We start from the raw sequence: 23,372 nt of genomic DNA, 5'->3' as shown, positions 1-23,372 counted from the left end.
AAATAAAGCATCTACAAAGGCGAGGTTTTATTATCACACAGAGTACATGCATGTGTGACTTTGATGCTGGAAAAACATGGAATTTATCATGTACACACACACAGAGCAGAGGCATATACATACATTCATATATTCAAACAGGATATTATGCACCGACATGCACAAGCACACTTATATACCAACACAAGCTTCCCACCAAGTACTTATACATACTTAAACACTAAACACACACACACGCGCGCAGACAAACACACTCTTAAGTAAGAATGTCAGGCAGAAGTAATGGAATATTACGCTGTTGTGCTATCACACACATTATGCAAAAACATGAGTACAAAACACAGACACATATAATTACACAGACATACCTGAAAATGCTGTACGTACAATTACATTTGTGCATGAACTAAACATATGGTGGTGATGATGTGCACACGATTTTACATGCAATCATGTTTCCAAACACTGTGTGGTATGCACACATAGTTTGTGTAGCAGAAGGCACATACGGGCTGAGCGAGACAAACATACTTTCGCATGAAGTGCGTCTAAAAATACTTAATGTGAGTCCATCCACACTTGCGTTATCACAGCTCGTCTTACTTGTTAAAACCATAATGTCTGAACGGAATCGACCGTTCCAAAGTAGTGCCCTGCTCGTTTAAATAAAGTTGGCTGAAAGTGAGATGATACAAAGAATTTGTGACATTTGTTGCGTAATAGTTGTTCTGTGATAGTTATATAAGGGAGAAACTCAGTTTTAGATCCAAGAGTGTCAACGTTTTTGTTGGTGGGCTGGAGTCTATCCAGGCTGTCAATCACAGGGCTGTCACATAAAGACACACAACCTATGGACAATTTAGAGTTGCCAAATACCCTAATTTGCATGTTTCTGGACTGTGAGATGGTGCTGGAACTATAAGAAAATCAATGCCACTCCAGTTAGAAAAGCCCTGGCTGGCCAGCTGGTTCATACCCAGAACCTTCTTGCTGTAAGGCAACAGCAGCTGTGTTTTTATATAACTGTCAAGCAAATTGGAAGCAAACTTTTAAAATGTCCATTAACTGGTTTGGAGCGAATAAACCAGGCTGTGGAGTGTCATCGGTAGGTGGCGGTAGAGGCTACGTGGCACAACAGAGTAGAAGAAGTAGAGGTCATGAACCGGAACCAGAAGCAGGTGTTTGCAAACCATCAAAAAACCTGGAAGAAGAAGGTGAGATAAACAAAAACCTGCCACCTTGGTCATCTGTGAGGCAAAAATGAGGAGAAGGAATTTTGTTCAGTAGGGTAAGATTTACTTATTCCTTCATATCAGCTGGTTTTTAACATATTTCATGTTATCTGGAGTCTCTAGAAGTGGAAAAAGCATGTGAGTTAAATGTTTGCTGCATTAAGAAAGATGTTTCCATCACTTATTAAGTGCATTAATTTGTCTCAACTGTCAGAAATTGCTTCACGTTAAGGAAATTTTCTTCAAATTTTGCCATCTCTGTGAACTATTTTTTAAAGGGACTTGACAAAAATTCAATCATTGATTTAACCACTAAAACTCAGTCTGCAAAAGACCTTTTATTTCAAATCAGAAATTAGAACATGAGTAACACCAGGCACAACTATTTACAGGAATGCAAAGTGTCTACCTTTGGAGGATATTCTAATCATAATATAATTTAACATTATCAAGAATTACCAAACTAAATTTCAAAACCATTCATCAAGTTTTCATCAATATTTACAGGATCTGTACAAACCTAAAACACACAATATAAATAATGAAAAAACACTATTCAGGGCTCCAGACTAACTTTTTCACTGGTAGCACCAGTACGACCCACTTTCTCATTTTGTTGCACCTCCCACCTGGTCAAAGGCAAAACATATGACTTGCTGAACATTTTCTTATCGATAGACGCTACGATTTATTGATGCTCCCTGAACGCCCCACATTGCAGGCTGTGGCACATGTTGGTGGCTAACAGGTGTGTTACCAAAAATGACTTTAAAAATAGTAAACCAGGGCGTTCTAATGTCAGATTTGTCCGAAATTAAACCCAGTTACATGTATTCTACACGCGGTCTTCTCTACGAGCAGTCTTTTCTCCACTGACAGCACGGCCAATGCATTAAGCCGTCACAACAGTAGCTGTCATCTAGTAGAAGAGGAGGGGAAAAGCCGTGTGATGTGTCAGAAAGCACAGTCGTAAGAACGTCAAAGGACAGTTTTGATATCCAACCACAGAAGACAAAAGCAAATAAAGACAAAATTAATTGGCTTACAGCAAAAGTGGGAGAGTCCGGGACGCACCGAGCTGCATCCCGTGAGAAAGTCTGCAGCTACCAGTCAGAGCCCGGGCCGAGGTCACATGGTCACAAAAAGTTTTTCGAGCTACATACACACTCATGTGACCGGCGCCCCGCATCCAGGAAGTGTAAAATCAGTAAACACACAGTAAAGACTTATATTTAATCTGTTAATACAAATATTGTTAATATAGCAAAAGATATGAACGTTATTATTAATTTTATTATTATTTTGTCATAATTAATTCAAATTTAATTTTACATTTGAGAACTACTTTTCATTTGGTCATTCGTAGTGGGGCGGTGCCCTGCGCCCTGTATTAACCAGCCACCACTGCTAAAACTTAATCTTTGTGTTTAAATGTGTTACATATTTAGAAGTTGTTGTTTTTTTTTTGTAAAATGAATCCTTTTTTGCCATTAAATGGCTGTGTTGATGCTGTTTCTTTTGGAATGTTCTGCTCTATCAAGTCCACGATTCTTTCTCCAAACACCCTCACCACTTGCTGCAGCTCAGCACACCAGCTCGCCTACAATTCTGCTCTAAATTTATTCTGTAATGAAGATTTCCAGCCATACATTTTTGAAGCAATAACTGATTCTGAAGAATAATAACACAGAAAGCCCCATCCTACAAATCGACAGAATTGGTTCATTACCTTTGTTTCGTATGAAACCCCAGAAGTCTGAATCTGTGTTTTTGTCATTGGTGCGCTGCAGTTTTCAGGTTGAAATGCTCATCCATGGTGTTGGCTGCTTTATTTCCATGATGTCTTCCAGCATAAAGACACCATATGGTCACGCTAACAAGGTAAGAAAACATCATCTCTTTCTTCATGAAAACAAATGGAACGCACTGCTGTGCTTTCATGTCTATAGAATAGAATGATTTGATCATAAACAACCAAGGCTTTCAGACTGAAATAAGCATGTGGGTAAAAAAAATGCAGCTTGGCCCACTTTGCTCAGTGTATTTTTCAGCTACCGTCATAAAATCCAAATCAGGAGAGTCAGAATGTCTAAATAGATGGTGATTTTGCTGCATTTTTTAGTTGTCTGTCTCATGGACGTCTGACCGAAGAGATAAGCTTCTTTTAAAATCAATCCTGCTGTCTACACCAGTCAGATGTATAATGCGAAGAAAAAGCACATTTTTACCCTCTAAGAATATTTGAGGCCATTTTCTTTTGCAAGTGATTGTATATCTGGATTCGGAGCACTTTTAAAATGCAGGTGACACTGGGATTGCTGCTCATGCTGAACCTCCTGTGTAGAAATATTATAGGAATGTTGAGGCTCAACCACTAAACACTGCACAGCATTAGTGCAAAGAAGGATTTTGTCACTCAAGAATCCAATCGTTGACTGTCTTTCATGGCAGTGATCTCCAAAAGGTGGCAAAAAGTTTCAGATTTTCTTACTCAAATGAATGTTATAGCTGTAGCTTTTCACGCAGTGCTGATGTTGGTCTGACTGCAGCTCCTGCGCCGCTGCACTGAGACCTTGTGATTGCCTTTATTGATATAAAAAATGAGCAATCACGGAGACAGCTGGAGCTGACAAAAACCTTAACGCGGCTGCCACGCTGAAGTACCTAATCGTGTCTGCGAAATTTCACAGCCGTACACTGTTTGGAGGAAAAAAAAACAAAAAAGGTTTTGTTTTCTTCACCCACACTACAATGGGAATTTATACGCGTTTTCTTTTTTTTTTTTTTCTCGTATGTGTGGAAAAGCTCTGTTTTGCTGGAAAATGCCAAGCGACTGCGTATGGAAGGCCTCATTCGACAGACCTGCTGCCAGCCGGAGTTAAACGCTGCCTACGAGCACACGAAGGAATAACATCCTTAAGACCTGTGAAATCCTTCGGCTGCTTCTGTCCTTGTTTGCCGACATGCTCGATCTATGTTTTTGTTTTTGCGTCGGATGAAACAGGTGGTCTCTGTATAGATCCCCCTCTCCTCCCCTCCTCTCCTCCACTGCACACTTCTACTCCCTTTAGGTTTTGTCCATAATAGCTAAAGGAGGTTTTTCCTCCCCAATGCTTCGACGGCATCCCCCCCACCCGCCCCCCATTGCTTCTCTCTTTCGCCTGTCCTTCCAATAACCACCTCCTCCTCCTCCCCCCCTCCTCTCAATCCACTCCCACCCCAATTACACACAACAGCTGCCAGTGTCTTTTGGAGGAAAAATGATGCGTGTCCAAAACAACTGATCTCTCTCCTTCTCCATCTCTTTCCTTCTGTGCCCTCACCTCCTCTCCTCTATCGACCAGTTAAACCTCTCCCTCCCCCTCCTCACCCTCTCCCTCTCTCTCTGCAGTTGAAGCGTGTACCACATTACATTCAGGCAGGCAGGCAGGCAGGCAGAGAGCAGTGGTGATGGGAGATTTCCTGTCTGCCAGGCGTGCACATGTGAAGGTCCCGGGTTGCCTTTATCATCTCGCCTGACAGATACACTGATCGCATCCGTGGCGCGCCAAAACCACAGACTCTCCCATGCACGCACAGTCAGGCAGACATGACTGGGTCATTCACATGATGCTCGTTCCAGAGGAGAATCTTCGACTGAATGAATGCGTGAAAGTGATTTTTTTTTTTTCTTTTTAGATAAATCCAGCCACGAAAGCTTCCCGATTCCTCATGTCTGCCAGAGCTATGAAGGAACGCACGCTGCAATAGCTTTTTCAGCTCCACAGAGGAGAACAATTGCAAAAGTAGAATAGCTTCGTTGTCGTTGTACCTACCTATAGTAACAAACTCCCAAAGCCACTTGCGAGTTACAATCGAAAGACCGAAGGATAAGTGAGAGCGTGCGTGTGTGCGAGTGTAGCGTTGTTGTGTTCACCTAGGTGTTTAAAGGGTTTGTTAAGGGTCTTGTTTTATTTTGTCCTCTGCGGCAGTGCGATAGAGGGAATTTCATTATGCAAATCTATGTCTCTCTGCTGATGAGCATGCCCTCAGGCTTCTGTCTCACAGACAATGGCACTCACACTCGCATGCACGCACACACAAACACTCCGTCTCTGTCACACACCCTCACGCATATAAATACTCTCATCCATGCAGTCCATGTCTTTTTTTTTTTTGTTGTTACACCCACACACACACACACGCACACACACTCAAATGCACACATGCTCAGACACTCATGAAAACATGCGTGACTGTGCCACACAGACACAGTCACGCATATCATGTCTGAGACTGGAGACACGGCAGGGAAGTGTGTGTGTGTGTGTGTGTGTGTGTGTGTGTGTAGTGAGGCTAGAAGGGGCTGCTTAAGGTTACAAACCATTTCCACCCTATTCCCTCATATATGATTGAGCTGGATACCCTCTTACACACACACACACACACAGAGTAGCAGCCATACACAACAGATACACTACAACAACCCATAAAAACTTAAAAGCACAGAAATCTGTGTACCTACACACAGACGCAAACAACACACAAGCACATGTGTGTTTGCCAAAAGGTCAAATTACACACACACACAAAAGGAGACCCCTACCCCATGTGGATGTGACCCAATGACCCTGCTGTCACACACAGTGCCCATCTGCCACAGAGAGGCACAGAGGGAGGGGATGAGGTGGGGGGGTGAGGGAGGGTGAGATTGTCTTGAGGGAGGGAGGATTGGGGTAAAGCAGCAACTTGGGACACAACGGAGCTGAAGAAAAGAATGTGTCTTCACGGTAAATTTTGAGTTCACTTTTGCACAGATGTGCCGTTTGGTGCCCGAAGAAGTTTTAGTGGTTTTAGACCCCCCTCTAATTCTTTTCTCTGTGCACTCCCCCCCTCCCACCACTTTCCTACTATTACAACACACACTCACAGACAGACACACACACAAACACACACCTCAGGAACACAATGTATTCCTGTTAGCCCGGGGCTGATATATCCAGAACCTCCTGTCCGCTGTCTCCTTTAAACTGGAGCCGTCTCAGGCTTCCTATGGTAAATAAAGAAAATACTCAGGGAAGCAGGCCGACTACTGTCCTGAATGTAGAACAGATGAAGACCAGAGAGGGAACAAAGACGTCACAAAGAGGCACGAGAGAGCTGATGGGGGAAGGAGCAAGTTGCCACGTGAAAACCCTGCATCTCCACTTTTCTTTTCTTACTTTTAGTGTTAAATTAAAATGAAATTCTGCAGGCTTATCGAAGTGTTTCCAAATACTATTTCGTAAATCAAAGGAGAGGCTTTTGATTTAAAAAGCAAGCTTTTTTTTGTTAGTTTGGGAGATATGAGGTTTTTCCTTGTAAATATTAATAGAAAATCTGTTCCAGGCAAAAGGAAATTTGGATTCGTGGAAGTTTCATGGAAACTTTTGAGTGCACAAAGCACAGCTCCTCAACAGAAACAAAGACAGAGCGGATGGCTCTGCTGTGCCAATCTGGTTATAGTTAGTCAGATATATGATCTGCAGTTACATCAAGAAGTTATTGCTTTTTTATTACATATCATATATTGGCATCCACTGCCAATATGATGGCAGTTCCTCTCTGACCACAGCTGCCCGAAAACAGCCTGTAAAACCTGCAATAAAGTTTTATTTTCTGTGCAGGCAATGTTTCATTATTTTATTGTTCAGTTATATTTTTTGGTGAATTAATTTTTCATTTAAATGCCAGCTATAAATACTCCAAATATTGGAGAATGACACGTTTGGTCTCAGAATATATGGCTTTCATACGGGATCGCGATTAGAGACGATTGGGGACAGACAATGGAAGAAGAGATGAGGAGAAGGAAGAGAAGGGTGAAGGGGGGTGAAAAGTGGGAAGAAAGCACCCAGAAGAGAAGGAAGGAGGGCAGGTTGTGGAACAGGAGAGCAGAGGGGTGGGGTGGGAGGGGGGGTGCAAAGGATATCCAGAGGGGACCAACTGTAGTGGTGTCAGACGGGGGTTCTGCCAGCACACATCCTGCCAACACACCAGGAGCCAGACACACACACATGCGCAGACACACACACACACACTCACACCCCCTCAGGCCTGGCCCTAAGTGTGTGAACACTCCTGCCAACTGTACCCCCACCACCTCCACCACCACGCATCCACCCGCACCCACCCCACAACCCCCCGAAGACCCAATCTGGAATCAGTCTGCAGCGACAGCACCGATGCCAGGTTCGCCCCTGCTGCCAGCCCTGCTCGTGTTTATTTCAGTTAGGAGACACGCGGGTCGACACAAAGCCCGAGCGCACATCGCGGCGCTCAGAGGTTTTTAAGAATACGTCTGATGAAGCTGCGAGCTTGTTTCGGGAATATTTGTATTCTTCTGAGCAAAATCAATCTGTGATGTTGTATAATGCTGAGAGCAGTAAGTTATGAAGAGATTGTTTTCCATAAGCAAGCATTAGCCCGCAAAACCTTTCTGTGCACACCTGCAATTTATTCCCTCCCAGGGGTGAAGTGGTGGTTCAGCAGACACATGTACCATTTAGAGCTGATGTTGCACATTCTGCTCACAACCTTTGATGCATGTCATCGCCTCTTATTTCCCCCTGTTTGTATCTAATGCATGCTATCTATGGAGAAATGCTTCAAAAATCATTGTTGAAGATCCCATAATGCAACTAAAAACCTCTTCTCAGCCCAACCCCCCAGCCTCCAAATGACACTAACCCCTAACCCTCTTAATTCCCTAATCATGTTTATGCAAATTGTATTTGTATGTAGCATGTGTTTATAATGAATGCTGCTATCACCTATGGGACAGACCAGTCTTATATATATAAATATGCAGCTTTCTCTATTACAGAGAGGCTGAAAAAGATTATGTAGTCTGCAGATGGAAGAAATGTGATTTCTTTTTTTTTTCTTTTTTATATATTTCAGACAAGCTCAGCTTCTAAATCTGATTATGTAAAGAACGTACTGTAACCTCAGGTGCTGTGTAGATTCATATTTTTAAAGATTGAGTTCTGAAAGAAAAGTCATAGTTGAAGTGATTTAGGTTATGCGTTGCCACCCTGATCAAATGACTAAATATTTCACTAGGATGGTCCTAAAAAATAGGTGTGCTGCAGCTTTGCATATATAAAGACCAGGCAACAATTAACAAAACATCTACATCTACTAAATACTAGTGGCTCTGTATGGCTTTGCTGCGAACATGCTCACAATGACAGCGTCTTTCTTTACAGACACAGGATTCAGAACACTGCAGCTTCATTAGTCTGTTAAACTGACAGCATTCTGAGGTTAATTTTGCTCATGGCTTATTAATGTGTAACTACTATGTAATTAACAAAGTTACCAACAGCCTTGTTCTATGTGCAAAAATGCGCAAAGTGTTCATTTTTTTGGAAACACTCATGTTAATCCTACTGCTGGCTCCTACAAACAGCTGGAAGCAACAAACTAAACTTCAGCTCCTGTTAAAACTTTGACCCCAAAATCCCCGACAGACTTGTGCTGTGTGTATTGCTGTCACAACTTTCACGGAAGTGTGACCGGGCTGCTCATTCATACATGAAGCTGACACATTTCGTTGCCACCACGTTAACTGAAAGGGGTGCATGTCTGAAAAGTGTTTATGTGCTAAAATTGAAGAATGCCATTCGTTCTGGAGATATTGTACAAACAGGTATAATTCAGGGGATTGCCAAAGTGAACCGGACCTCTTCTCTGGTGATTATGAATGTCTGTACTAAATTTTATGACACTCCATTCAAAACTTGGGTGTTTCAGTCTTGACCAAAGTGGTGAACCAATCAGCAGACATGTGTTTCGTAGAGCCATGGTCACTAGGGACGCAAAATCAAAATATAAAAAATACAGGAATCAAAATGTTCAAACAAACAATGTTTAATTGTAAGAATAAATCATGAAAAGCAATGAATTTCTTTGATTATTTGTTTTACACAAATGGAAAAACTGACATCAGTATGTCCAACATTTTTAGAGGCTCCAAAGGATATTTGAATGGGTCTATTCACATTTTTACAACCTCTGCAATCTAGTTGTTTTCATACCTGTCTGCACATCAACCCCAGAAAGATATTTCACCATGCTGAATGTATCTACCAACATCCTGCTCCTCTGCTTTGGGGCCATGTTGCTTTTATTTTATTAATCAAGTATATTTTAGTTTTCTAATTCTTTGCTCTGTGTAAACACAGCCTGCATTTAATTCAAAAGTTTGCCACATGGGTGTTGCTCACAGCTGAGTTAGTTGTGGGTTCTCAGTTGAGCCAACAGAATGATGATTTGGTTAACAGTAAATGAGACATGCAGAATGAGGTGATTTCAATGGTTATATCACAATTTTAAGCTTATTTTTTTGGCTATTTTGGTGGCAGTGCTGCAGTAATTAGTGCCTTTGCCTCGTGGCGAGAAGCCTACTGGGTTCTAACCTGCTGGTCGACTGGTGCTTTTCTTTGAGGAGTTGCTCTCCCTGGACCTGTGTGGGCTTTCTCCAGGTGCTCCGGTATTCTCCCACAGTCCAAAGACATCTGTATCAGGTTAATTGGAGATTCTAAATTTAGTGAGTGTGAGCACGCTCGGTTGTCTGTCTTTTGTGCTAACCCTGTGATGAACTTGTCCGGGGTGTATCCCAAGTCTCACTAGGGTGGGCTCCAACCAACCGCAATGGATAGATGGATGAAAGCTTTAAAATTGATTTCTAAATACTGAGTTGGAATGCTTGAATTGCTTGTGGTTGTTAGTCTATATCAAACAAACAGGTTTTGTTTAATTTTGGGACAGATCTTTTCTGTATGTTTTGGTTTGTCTTATACTGGGCTGTATCTGTTCATCTGGTGGTCAACCATACAGGATAGAATGTATTGGGTAGCAGCAGATCAAACAGGAGTTCATGATTATGTATGCTTATGTTGACAGTATTGTTCTTCTCCCCGCTTAAGATGTATACACTGGGATGTCTTAAAAGCAAGACAAACAAAACCGTAATCACTCTGACTCCGTAGCCAACGTTGGAGCAGGCATCCTACAATCTGCTAAACAAACTCCATCCCTTTCGCCTGTAAACGATTTCCTATTATAAACACATGTTGGAGATGAATCACTCTTTAGTTCAACTCTCAGAGAGGACATTTCAGACAAGTTCCCCCTCCTGTTTTCCATTTGGCTGTTTAATTGTCTCAGCGCTGTCAACAGACTATCAAGGTAATTAGCCATGACTGCACAACAACACAATCAGACAGACAGGAATGAACTACAGCCTCCGAACACGATACTTGGAGAGGGAATGGGGTGGGAACGGCTTAATGCACGTATATGCGCGCATCCGGGCGCTCGTATGCACCGACACACCAGAGCCTCCTCGTGCACGGTCATTACCGTACCCTGAGTACATAGTTCCATGCCACACATTATATTTCCTCCACCAACCATAACCCTCCACCCACCTCGTCCTTAATCCTTCTACCTCTTACAACTCTCTCTCTCTCACACACACACACGGTTACAAAACCAAAACCTCATTTCCTCTGTGCCTCAAGCTATAGGAGCAGTGTTAATTGCGAGAAGGTGGGGAGTGAGCATGGGTGTGTGTGTGTGTGTGTGTTGCAGGAACATGAGCTTTATAGGTGTGTGTAAGCCTCTGCCACTGTATGCTTTCCTATAAGTGTAAGTGTGTGCTTCTTTTAAGTGTGTAGGCAGTATCTCCTCCTATGCCAGTCTGGGCATCGCTCCAGGGTTTCCTGCACCACCTGGGCATCTGTGACTCCTAGTGCCTGTCACTGGGTACTGTCCCAGCTGGAGTGTGTGTTTCCCTGTGCATGTATGTTTGTGTTTGTGTGTGAGCCGAGGAGCCAGCCAGCAGCAAACACCATTGTCTTATCCTCTTCGAGCCATGGGGGCCCATGCACAAACACACACACACACACTTACTTAGAGTGTACATCTGGTTCCCACCTCCGCCTTTTTCTCCACACATTGAGTGGATTCTTCCCTTTTGAAAAACATTACCATTAAAAATAGATACAAGGAATTAAAGGGGAGGGAGAAGAGGGGGGGAGTGATTCGATTAAACCACCACCATTAAGTAGCCAATGAAGCTCTCTGTGCCCACTTGCTTAGACTATACATACACCATTAGTTGTTCAGGCCACGGTGGACTTAAAAGTACCCTGACTCAAAGGTCATCTACTTCCATTGAGCAGAGCTAATATTAGATTAGCTCTATAGCACTATGTGAGGTAACAAAAACGAGAAGAAAAAAAAAGAAAGAAAGAGAGAAAGAAAGAAAGGGCATTCCAGAGAGATAAAGGAAGAGATTATATTGGCTTTGGGGTGGCGGTTGTCTCTGCTCTATTGGAACACAACTGAATTTACAGCGATGATTTATGTTGCTGAGCCAACATTGTGGTTTAAAGAAAAAAAACTGTAACAATAAGAAATCCGAAGAGAAGTAAACCCTGCAAAACCTCGTTCATCTGCCGTTACAGTTGCAGAAAAGGAATGTTTGTAGCTGAAATGCAATATATTTTTGATTGATTTGCTGTGATTTATTATATTTATTAAACTACAAAGCATTAACCCTCTGAGGCCCAAAACCTGTGATTTGAAAGAGATGTAATCTTTATTTAAAAAAATCACCAAAACTACACCACTTGACATAAAAAGAAACCTTTAAAATTGAAAGAAAATCACAGGATATTCAACTTTCAAACAGTCCTTGAATGAATCATGTAACATGTGGTTCCAGCAGGAAAATATACCAAATCAAGCTGAAAATTGTGATATGTAATTAAAATCACTAAATTCAACCTCCTTCCATTCTTCATTTTTTTTTTAAAAAATTCCAAAAATATACCAGATCTTGATCTACATTTCTTGGCACAACCACATAGGCAACTCAGCTGCAACCGACAGTTACGTGAGGAAAAATTCAAAGACTATTCGGAAGAAACCACAGGCTGTGTTTACACGGAGCAGAGAGGAGGCAAGTATGGAAATAAATGAGAGTGATTGAGAGGAAAAATAAAACATATTTCAGCAATGAAATGAATGCAGCATGGCTCAAAAATGGTGAAGCAAGTTGCTGAAAGACACATTCAGCATGGTGAAATATGTTTTTGAGGAGAGCTAGGTGCAAAGTATGCAACTTGTAAAGGTTGTAAAAATGTAAATAGTATAATATTTCTAATACATGCAGCTGTCTTTAATTTCTAGTATTGGCACCTGTGGGCCACCTGGGAAAATGCTGCAAATTTCAGGGTTTTTAAAATCTTAAAAATAATCAGAGATAACAATCTTTTAGGAATTTATGGCATTATAGATATTTTTGAGTTCTTTCTCCTCCTAGCCATGGTTCGACTGTTTCTATAGATGTGCAGGACTTTACATCGCAGTGAAAGATGAGCCAACACTGAATAAAAATGTGACAGGAGCAAAGAAAACATCCAGAAACTGCAGAGGGTTAAAGTGGAAGAGAAAAAAAAAGGATTTATTAGTAGAAACCGTATATTTTTGCCTCATTATTCCCAATTAATTTGCTGTTGATTATCCAAATTTAAAAAAAAAAAAGAAAGAAATTTACCACTACTTTAATGGGACGGAGTAATAAAGTTAAGCTGATGGAGGCATTAAAGTTAATGTTTAGAATAAGGTAACAGAGTTAAGGGGACAATGGCGCTGATACATTATAGAGCGCTAATACTGCTGTCAACAGACTCTGGTATTCGTGACAAAATTAATGGCAACAGCAACAAAGAGGGCAGAAGAGAAATAAAAGTGTAATAAAAGAACGTCCTTGCTGCTCTCTGTTGGCGAAATTGCTCTCAGAATGATACATTTTCTCTTGGTGATTATGGGAAAGTGTGCCGAAGCTTTGGCTGTGAAAACAATTTTAAGAGCATTCACGTAGGGGTCAGCAGATCGCTGTTTACAGAAACACTTCGGGGCTGAAACAATACACTCAGCCCTGATACAATAATGCTTCTGGCCTCGGGCGCCACACACACACACACACACACACACATAAACACATACAAACATGCACTTCTATGTACCCTGCCTACTGTCGCCCCAAGGTTGAAACTCTAAACCTAATCACTGGGTTCTCAGTGGAGGCAACACTCCTGCACTCAGCCAACCTAATCCCTCCACACTTTTCTTTCTTGTGTGTGTGCGGGGAGTTGTGTTTGTGTGGATGTTTGCATATAAGCAGATGCCCTGCACCTTTGCTTGCACAGTAAAGATGCATGTTTTTCTTTATTATTTTCATTTTCCATCTCCCACTCTTGTGTAAATAGTATTTTGTTTGTGCTTTGTTGTCACTACTAGAAGTCTTCTTAACAAGAGCAGAAGTAGAAATTAACCAGCAAAAAGAGTTTAAAGAAGTTTTAGATGAAGATTAAGAATGTGTTCTAGTATCATCAAATAATTCAGATGCAGTGGCTATAAAAAGTATTCACCCCCCTGGGAAGTTTTCTGCCTTTATTGCTTCTCAATATTGAATCATGGTCAATTTAATTTGGCTTTTTGACCAGAATTTACCAAAAAAAAAAAAAGACTCTTTCATGCCAAAGTGAAAACAGATTTCTACAAAGGAATGCCGATTAATTAAAAATGTAAAATGTTGGACTGGCTGGGTCAGAGCCCGGCCTCCAATCCAATTGAGAATTTGTGGCTGGACATGAAAGGAGCTGTTCAATCGTGATTCTCGTGCAACTTGACGGAGCTTTTGCAGTTTTGCAAAGAATGGGATAAAATTGCAGTGTCCAGATGTGCGAGGCTGATGGAAACCTATCCACACAGGACAATGAAGCAGGGCCAATGTGAGTGAGTCATAATGTGTACATCCGAATGTCTCCAAGTCATGTGAAGTTGCTTTGAATTAATTTTGGAGATCAACTCTTTAAGCTTCAGGCAATTTTGCAATTGAATAGAAACAAAAGGGTGCAGCCTCCAAACCTTTTTTTCCCCTTCCAATATAGCACAGGCTCTGAGAACCATGGTAGTATGGTGTAATAATTATGTATTTTTTGTGGTGATTTTTCATATGGGTGAAACATGCAGTGTACGTGGCTGTATGTGGGTTTTTGTCTGTTGGCAAACAATAAATGTGTGATGGGCTGAAATCAAGCACAGGCCAATCTGGGATGCATCAATGGGACTGACACACCGCTAAACTAGATTTTTAAAAAAATTGCAATTAAAAGAATTTTATTTTTGAACAAAGAACATGAAAAACTGCGAAAAATGGATTTTGAATATAATATGATTGTGAAAATGAAATTAACATGTTTAAATGTTGCACCAATTAGGCTACCATAGATAACAAAAATAAATTGTGATTTCATTCAATTGTCTTTCTTTTCATGTGTGTGAAAATGTCTTCTTAATTAAAACAACGTGACAAAGAAAATAAAAGCCTCGTCTTTAAATCCCTTTTTTTAAAACTGAAATTTAATGCTGAAAATGAGCTTTTAATTCTTTAGTTTTACTTCCACCATAATTGCTCTTTGCTGATTGGTTGGGGTTAACCAATCAAAGGGTCAATACCAGATGTGCCTTTATTTGATGTAGCTTTCATGGCATTAACTGGATGCCAATGGCAAGATTGAGAAGTCGTTGTAAAAACTATATTGTCCAATTTTATAAACGTCTACAGCTGTTTTTATTTTTAGACAGTCTTAATATACAAATATGTGTAACTTTGGTACGGCTAACCTTGTTTAAACTGTAATTAATGTGATTTATTGATGTGTTTTGTATAAAAAGTAAAGACATCATCTCCTTTGCTGTTGACCACTTTAAATTATTACCTTCATGAATTAAATTAAGTAGCTTTGATGAATTAATAACATTTCAATCTCAAGGTAGGAGCTGTGAGCAGGTGGAAAACTGCACAATATGACTTGAATTGGTCCTTGAAAGCTATTTCAACCGGTCAAAACTACTCAATTGGTTAGAATCCAGGCACAGGGAAAGTAAAATAATTCACAGGCATAAGGATGATCGGCCCATGGATACCAATCACCTCTTGGCACCACACGATCATCATGGCGGATACGACAAAACACTGCACCGGATTTCGACCATGAGTTCAGCAAAGACAGGAACAGTAGTAATGTTGCAGTAGCAGAAGATGCAGATAAAACACCGACTGATGCTGCTTGCTTAACTTTGCTGCTAGGAATATCTCCAATCCACTGTGTCTAAAAGGCAAAATAATGATTTTATTAACATTGTTTGAACTGTTGTGTTCCTGGGCCATATCATTGACTTGTTCAGTGATGCCAGGCTGCTTATGACTTGTGGGTATTTGTGTCTTTTGAGGCGTTTTTCATCTCCACTCTGCTGCTTTTTCTCCTTCTCTGAAACTGCATGCTTGGAGGACTTGCTGTTGACAGTCAGATGCTGTTTGAGTGTTTGTCACTCTGCAGAGGGATCAATTAATCATGTGCTTTGTTGTTTTTTCGTGCAATGTTGACAATATATGTTTGTGTAAGTTTATGGTTGTGTATTGCATAATTTATTTCCTAAACTTAGCTGCTGTTTACATGTCTTGTCACCATAATGTCTGAGGTCTACCAAACATACAGTCACATAGAGTTTCTCTCACCCTGTTGGCATGACATTTCTCATATGAAGGAGTTGTAAAGTATCATTTCATGGTGCAGGAAGGTACTGAATAATGAGTCAAGCCCAGGGGCCTCAGCAATACCAATACCCCCCCTTCACTGTGTGGGTCTTTCATTGTGTACAGTAAATGCACTGTAGCCTTGGGAAGACAATTCAAAATTGCTTTTTTTGTATGAACTAACTGTACATTTTACAATGCACACCATAAATGCATGTATCCTCAGTCTTTATGCTTGCATATGTCCTTGTATGCCTGGCAGCACATCTTTAAGTACATCTCTGCTTGTGCAGCAATGTGTGTATATATAGGCTTTAATATACAGTATATGTGTAATAAGTTTGGGGAGTCAGCAGGGGTCCCATGAGTCTGATTAGTGGACCCTACCAAATGTCATTTGGGTGTAATGAAAAAGCAGCCCGGGTACTAATGCATAATAAAGCGAATGGTCTGTTACATTACAGCAGCATCCAGGCTACGCCTGTTGGCACATCGGCTCTACACTGGTTTGTACGTATATATATGTGCGTGTGCAGCCACCCGGCATCAAATATCTGAGGAAAAGATGACGGAAACAAAGTCAGTGCTGACGATATGCCAGCATGAGTGTATATGTGTGAGACAGAGAGAAGGGAAAGACTGAGTAGAAGATTGTGTGTGTGCGGTTGTATGTGTTTCTTTTTTTTTTTTTTTTCCTGCAAATAAAGGCATGGAAAGCCACTGAGAATATTTAAATATACACAATGGATGTATGCATTGTCTGAAGGTGTATACAAGTTTACCTTTCTCTGTGTGTGTGTGTGTGCATAGCCTCGGATGTGTGCCTGTTTATTGGCTTTGTGACTCCATCTACATTTTCCCGGAGTAATATCAGTAGCAGGGCCAAAGGAAGTGCTTTCATTCAGTGGTTGATACAGTAATCACAGTGAGGGAGAAGTAATAACTGTCGACTACGCCACCATTTAACTACTGTGGCCTTGACTTCAGTATTGACTGCATTAGAAGCGTTGCGTTCGGGTTCGTTTTGCGCTTGTGTGTGTGTCTTTGTGTGTGTGAGTGTGTGTGCAATGGCCTTATGAGTCGTTCTGTGGAGTGCAGCGACTGGTTGCTTATTGTGCCAGCTGTTAAATGTAAGAAGCCTATAAAAAAATAAAAAGCCCTGTCGCTCTGAAACGTTAAAACGGCTGTCTGTCTTCCTTTTCCTTGACAGGGACCACAGTGAAGGGCAAACGAAGACGCGTATGTAATCCATTCCCCCACTCTCTCCCCCTCTCTGTCTGTCACAGCATCATCTTCTTCTTTCTAAGTCCCAGAATGATTGAATATTTACTCTCATTTAATGTTACTGTCCAAAAGACAACAGGCAGCTGAGGCACATACACACAAACACACATCTACACACAGCCTAGTCTACCCATTTAATTAAGCACTCTATGAATAATTCAGTTTGAGCCTCTGGGCTGAAGATAATTATAACGATCAGGATAATAATGTTTATTTTGCTTTTTATTGTATTAAGACATCAATATCTCTGCAGTGCAGTGTGGACAGTTTGCAGCTACACTTCTAACGCCTGAAGCACCACCTCTAATATCCAAGTTGCAGAGTGTCTATCTTTGTGCAACTGTAAACTTACAGAGAGTCGTGCCTATAGATGTGTGCGAGAGAACAACTCCAAAGTTATTAGGATTAGCTGTTAATGCAACACAAATGGAAGGAGTTTTTTTTTAAAGATTTTATATCATGGGTGAAAATGCTTTGACACAGACCTGAGTAAAAAAGAACAGCAGTATATCAGACACTTTAATAGCAAGAAAATAGCTTAAATTTAATCCTTTTTCTGCGATACATATTGTAATATGAACAAACACAGGATTTTTTTTTATTAGATGACTTGCAGAACTTTATTTGGAAAGAATGAGTCATTCTAGAATGATTAGGGTGATTTTGTAGGGAAGTGAATTTGCATAAAAAATTATTTTAAAAAATAGCTGAATAATGAGCCTGGAGTTAAGAAAAAAAACAACTCTGTTTTGTAAGTAAAGTTGAAAAACAAGAAAAACCCTGTTTTTCCAGGAATTTTTAAATTGGAGTAAATGATGTTCTATCAGACTCTCTTTCATGGAAAACAAGAACCGTGCAAGTTTTCTGTGCCTATCAAGCAGAAAAATCACTTGTAACAGAACATAAATGACACATCATGCAGCCGTTTTTGCAGGGGCAATAAAACAATAGTGATATGTGATAGTGAATAAGAAAATTATTTGATGGGATGTTAGGCTGTTTCCTCTCAATGCAATAGATGCAAACTGCTATTAAAGCACGTAACAAAAAATTGTTGGCATGAACATACCCTAAGTATGTTCCTGTCCGGCTAATAAACAGCCTTTAATATCCCTTAATAATGGAGCCCCATAACTCTCGATCACTCTCCTTTCTGTTTTGCGTGCAGGTCTCCCGAGGCGTGCTAGTCTGCGGTCGGCTTTTAATGTAACCACAACAATTATAAACACACATAAACTGTGTTTTAATCAACAAGCCCCAAGTATGCTTCCTCCCTGGCTCATAAACAGCCAATCATGTTCCCTAATAATGGAACCCCTGTTGGGTTCTTTGCAGGTCTCCTGAGGCATGTTAGTCTGCGGTCACCTCGGCCTCTCGTCGGCCCTGTTTGTACATGTAGTCCTCTCCTGGTGGAGGCTGCCTTTTCCTAGAAACCTTAACTTCAGCACAGTGTGGTAGCTTCACTCTGGTCGCCCTCGAGGTCCACAGCATTTCAAAAAGAGTTTGCCTTAGCACACAGTTTGCAACTTTATTTTTTACTAACCTCATGAATTTATACATTTAATCACTTTAGTTGAGTTTATTTATTGTATATCAATCTAAGGTCATTCCTTTATTCATATTCACATATGTTTTTGTGTTTTTATCTGTTGTGGTTACATTAAAATCATTTTTGTGCCTTGATAAAGTGCTCACAATTAAAGTAAGATGTTAAATAAATATGTGATCTTTATTTAAAAATGGGTCGGAAAAAGTGATCAATAGTTATCCATCTAGCCATCCATTATCTATACACTGCTTTATCCTTACTGGGGTCTGAGTCTATACCAGCTGACTTAGGGCGAAGGCAGGGGACACCCTGGACAGGTCGCCAGTCCATCGGAGGCTTACACAGAGAGACAGACAACCAAGCACACTCACATTCACACCTACGCACAATTTAGAATCACTAGTTAACCTCAACATGTTGTTGGACTCGTGGGAGGAAGCCGGAGAACCCAGAGAGAACCCACGCTGCACGGGGAGAACATGCAAACTCCACGCAGAAAGATGCCAGGCGTCCTCAACTGGACGTGAACCGGCGACCTTCTTGCTGCGAGGCAACATTGCTAACAACTGCGGCACCTTGCAGCCCTCAATAATTATCGATATCCACTAAAACAAGCTATGTGGCCTAGCTCTACAGAGGTATCAATAATCCCAGATTGGTACAGTCCCAGCACTGTCATTTTCCACCTGTAACCTTGAAAACTGTGGTCGTTCTCATCCACAAGCAGAAATATCAGTGGCCGTAATCCTCAGTTTAGCAGATCAATAATATATAATGTGATTACAGTTGAGCTCACTGGGCACAGCAGCTGTTCTCCATCCTATCTGGCTTCTATCAAGTTCTGATTAGTCAATGATTGTCTATTCTTTGCCGGGCATATGGAATCAGCAGTCTATTCGCTGTCACTGTATAGTCATTGATTAACCCCGGCAACAGATGTGGGAACAGTGATTGTGCTGTATTGTTGGTCTGCACTCGGGCATATTGCAACACACTAGGTAGTCTTTTCCAAATGGTTGCAATTTGCTATTCTTTCTGCAGATTATTGTAAATCTTTTTTTTTTCTTTATTCTGCAGCCGAGAGGTTGGGAGAAATAGATTGACATCAAACTGAGCTAAATTTGATCTTGATTTGTGTTTAGTCTTCTGTCAGCTGATATTATGCGTTATTTCCTTCATCACCTCTGTCACATCTCACTGATTTTAAAACTGCAGTCGTCTTCATTTTGCCTCATAGATTTGCTGTCAGTGTCATAGTTATCTGTCTATTCATCCTACCTTTCTATCCATCAATAGCCATCGCCCATTTTCACACACAAAACACACGTCACATTCACTCTATTAGGGCTTGAGATTCTCAAAGTCTATTACTGATCCTTCTCTCTGTCACCCCCGAAAGCTCCAGGGTGCCTGTGCAGACTCCCAGCCTTTCTGAGAGGCCTTGCCCAGTGTCGGCCTCTCCCTCTGGGCTTCAGCGGCAGGGAAAAGTCCATCTGCAGAGCTGGGACCCACTGGAGTTAACCCATCAGTCACTACAGCTGATGGATTGCCCAGACAGACAGGGAGGTTGTTGGGGTACATGTAGACTCACAAAAACACGCACACACACACATGAAGCAAACTGAACAACAGATTGACAGACTGCGTGTGTGAGTGTGTATATGTGTGTGTGTGGTGTAGGTCTAAGAAACTTGAGAAACTTTCAAGTGCCTCTTGTGTCCCCTCAGCATCCACCTCATTTGATTAGTAGCCTTAAGGGGCCCTGTGGATCAATAACCGACTTTGGTAGCCCCCTTCAGCTCTGCACACTCAAACGCACTTGAGCACACACAAACACATACACACATGCACAGAGCTCTGCAGCAGTTCATTTGGGCCAAGCCGTCAATCATCAAAGTGTGGACAGGTCCGGTATGGCCTTGCCTATCTAGGACGCTGGAGGGGGCTTATGTGGGCTTATGTCTTGTGTGTGTGTGTGTGTGTGTGTTTATGCGGATGAGATATTATGTGTCTGCTCAGCCCATCTGTCTCGTGCACATGTGCGAGCTCCACTTAGTGCATGTTCCTTGTTATAAATGCTAATAACGGCAAACCAACATGGGCAGGTGTCGGTAATCCTGCAACCATGCTGATTCTTTTGCCCTTTAAACCTCATTTAACGGGTATTGAAGCTGAAGAAACATCATAATTCGACTTGTAGGTCAACCACTGGGAAACCTGCATTGACAAACACACAGGCCTGATGACGCCACTGCCCAGTACAACTTCGATGTCAGGTTAACCGCTGTGCTCAAGGGCACTTTGACATTAATTGTGGGGGGGAAGTTGGAGTGTTTTATCATCCAGATTTTCCCATGTGGTCCAGTAATTGGAACGGCTGGAACAAAAGAACCATTAGGCGACCACCTGCAGCTTTATAAAGTGGATAAAAGACATTAAATAATGAAAACAGCAGCGTTGTACGGGTCGCGTGTTCAAATAAACACAACAAAGGCTTGTGTTTTTAATTATCCCACAAGTTATATGTCCACTTTTGAATGAGTTCAAAAGCAACATTTTCACATTAATAAATAATTGAGGCAAGTTTTGTTCCAGGTCAGATTTAAAAAAACTGCTTTAAGGCAAAAATCTGGAAATAGAAAATAGAAATTTCCACTGATCCACTACCTGCGTGTTCAGCCCCATAGTGACTTAATATGTTTTTTTGTGTATTCACTATCAAGGGCTGCAGGGTTGATATCACCTCTTCATCCATCTATATCATAAAGGTTAAGCAACAGCGAGGCAGAAGAATAGTTACAAGGCTGAAAAGTAAATCGATCAAAACTGTAATTTGAAACACTGCAATAACCAGATCATAAATCCTACAACTTAGGATGATCCAGGGTTTCTTTCTTTTTTTTCTTTTTGTATTATATGACTTTAAATGACTGCAGACTGTGTAATACTTACCAGTACATGCTGCTCCTGAGCCATGAATATCCCACCTGGTTCAGTGTCAGAGGTTACACACAGAAAGGTCTTCTTATTGGAATTATTTGATGTTTTATTAATCATGTTTTATTTATTTAACTTAACACAGCACACCATTTGTGAAAGGATCAGTAAAGCTTGAGCTGAATGAAATGCCAGATGCTATGTAGTATTTGGCAGACTCCAATCAAATATGTTCATTATATTAAACATTTAGTGATATTGATAAATATAAACACTACAAGCCAAGATGTAATGAATGTCAGTGATGCTGAAATATATCAGAAGAAGTGGGGGGTAGGACAAAATATCTAAAAGATCACAAAAGATCATAACTAAGTGGTGGCACTTATCAAATAAAAGAGGCTAATGTGAAAAGAAGTGAACTGACCTGTGGTGAAGAAGAAACTCAAAGCAAATCAGAGAGCTAATTAATTGAACTGACACATAATTAAAACGAGATAATAATGATAATACACACACATACTGTCGCCACAATGCAGTGAATAAACACATAAGTCCTGCTTTTTGCTTTATTAGAATATTTTTTTTCTCTTCGCCTACACAAACACTGTAATGTATTGTGAATGCAATGTATTGCAGAATGGCTGTATTGTGATACTAGGGATGGACGATACAATTTGTGTCAGGACTCATATTGATTATTATCAATGAGACCAATAACTGATTTCTACAACCTATATATATATATTTGCGGTAAAAGTAAAAATCTTGCTGTCAAAATATTTGAAAAACATTAACACCACTACACAACTCTGCTCAAAAGCCTTTATTTATTTATGGTTTACATTTGATTCATTAAAACTAATTTACAACATTTATGCTTTAGTGTTAATTGGCTATTACTTGTAACCAATCAGGTAGTGCTGTGGGCGGGACATTGATTGAAACCATCCATCCATTATCTATACACCGCTTACTCCTCACTTGGGTTGCGGGTTGGCTGGAGCCTATCCCAGCTGACTCAGGGCGAAGGCAGGGGACACCCTGGACAGGTCACCAGTCTATCACAGGGCTACACTTAGAGCTAGAAAACCAAGCACACTCACATTCACAGCTACAGACAATTTAGAATCACCAATTAACCTCAACGTGTTTTTGACTGTGAGAGGAAGCTGGAGAACCCGGAGAGAACCCACGCTGTATGGGGGGGACGTGTAAACTCCACGCTGAAAGATCCTGGGACACGAACAGGGGATCTTCTAGCTGCAAGGCAACGGTTTTAACCACTGTTCCACCTTGCAGCCCTGACTGAAACCATAGAGTGACAAATACAGATGGAGAGTGGTGGCTGCATAAGGACTAAAGTAGCAAATTTTTAAAATGTAATTATTCTGTTTATTTAGGATTTTTTTCAGGAAATAGTTTAAGAAAAACAACAAAACTAATAATCTAAAAAATTGCGTATATCGGATCTGATAATTAGTCAAATCGATTGTTGGTCAAACCCTATGTGAACTGTTATCATGGGCAAAGTATCGTGATAGTATTGTATTGTGAGTGACTTTGATTCCCACTGCTAATTAGAACTTAAGGAGGAAAATGTGCAAAGCCAAAACCAAGAAAAATGACATTTCTGAAGACTTTTTTTTTTAAATATACACCGGCTGCAAAATCAAAATGAAAGGTACAAATTCATCCTGACTAAAGCTGACCTGAGGCTGAAGCATGTCAG

Source organism: Stegastes partitus, unplaced genomic scaffold, assembly GCF_000690725.1.
Source record: "Stegastes partitus isolate 25-593 unplaced genomic scaffold, Stegastes_partitus-1.0.2 Scaffold442, whole genome shotgun sequence".
NCBI classification, from domain to species: domain Eukaryota; kingdom Metazoa; phylum Chordata; class Actinopteri; family Pomacentridae; genus Stegastes; species Stegastes partitus.
Note: the sequence above shows the minus strand (reverse complement) of the source record.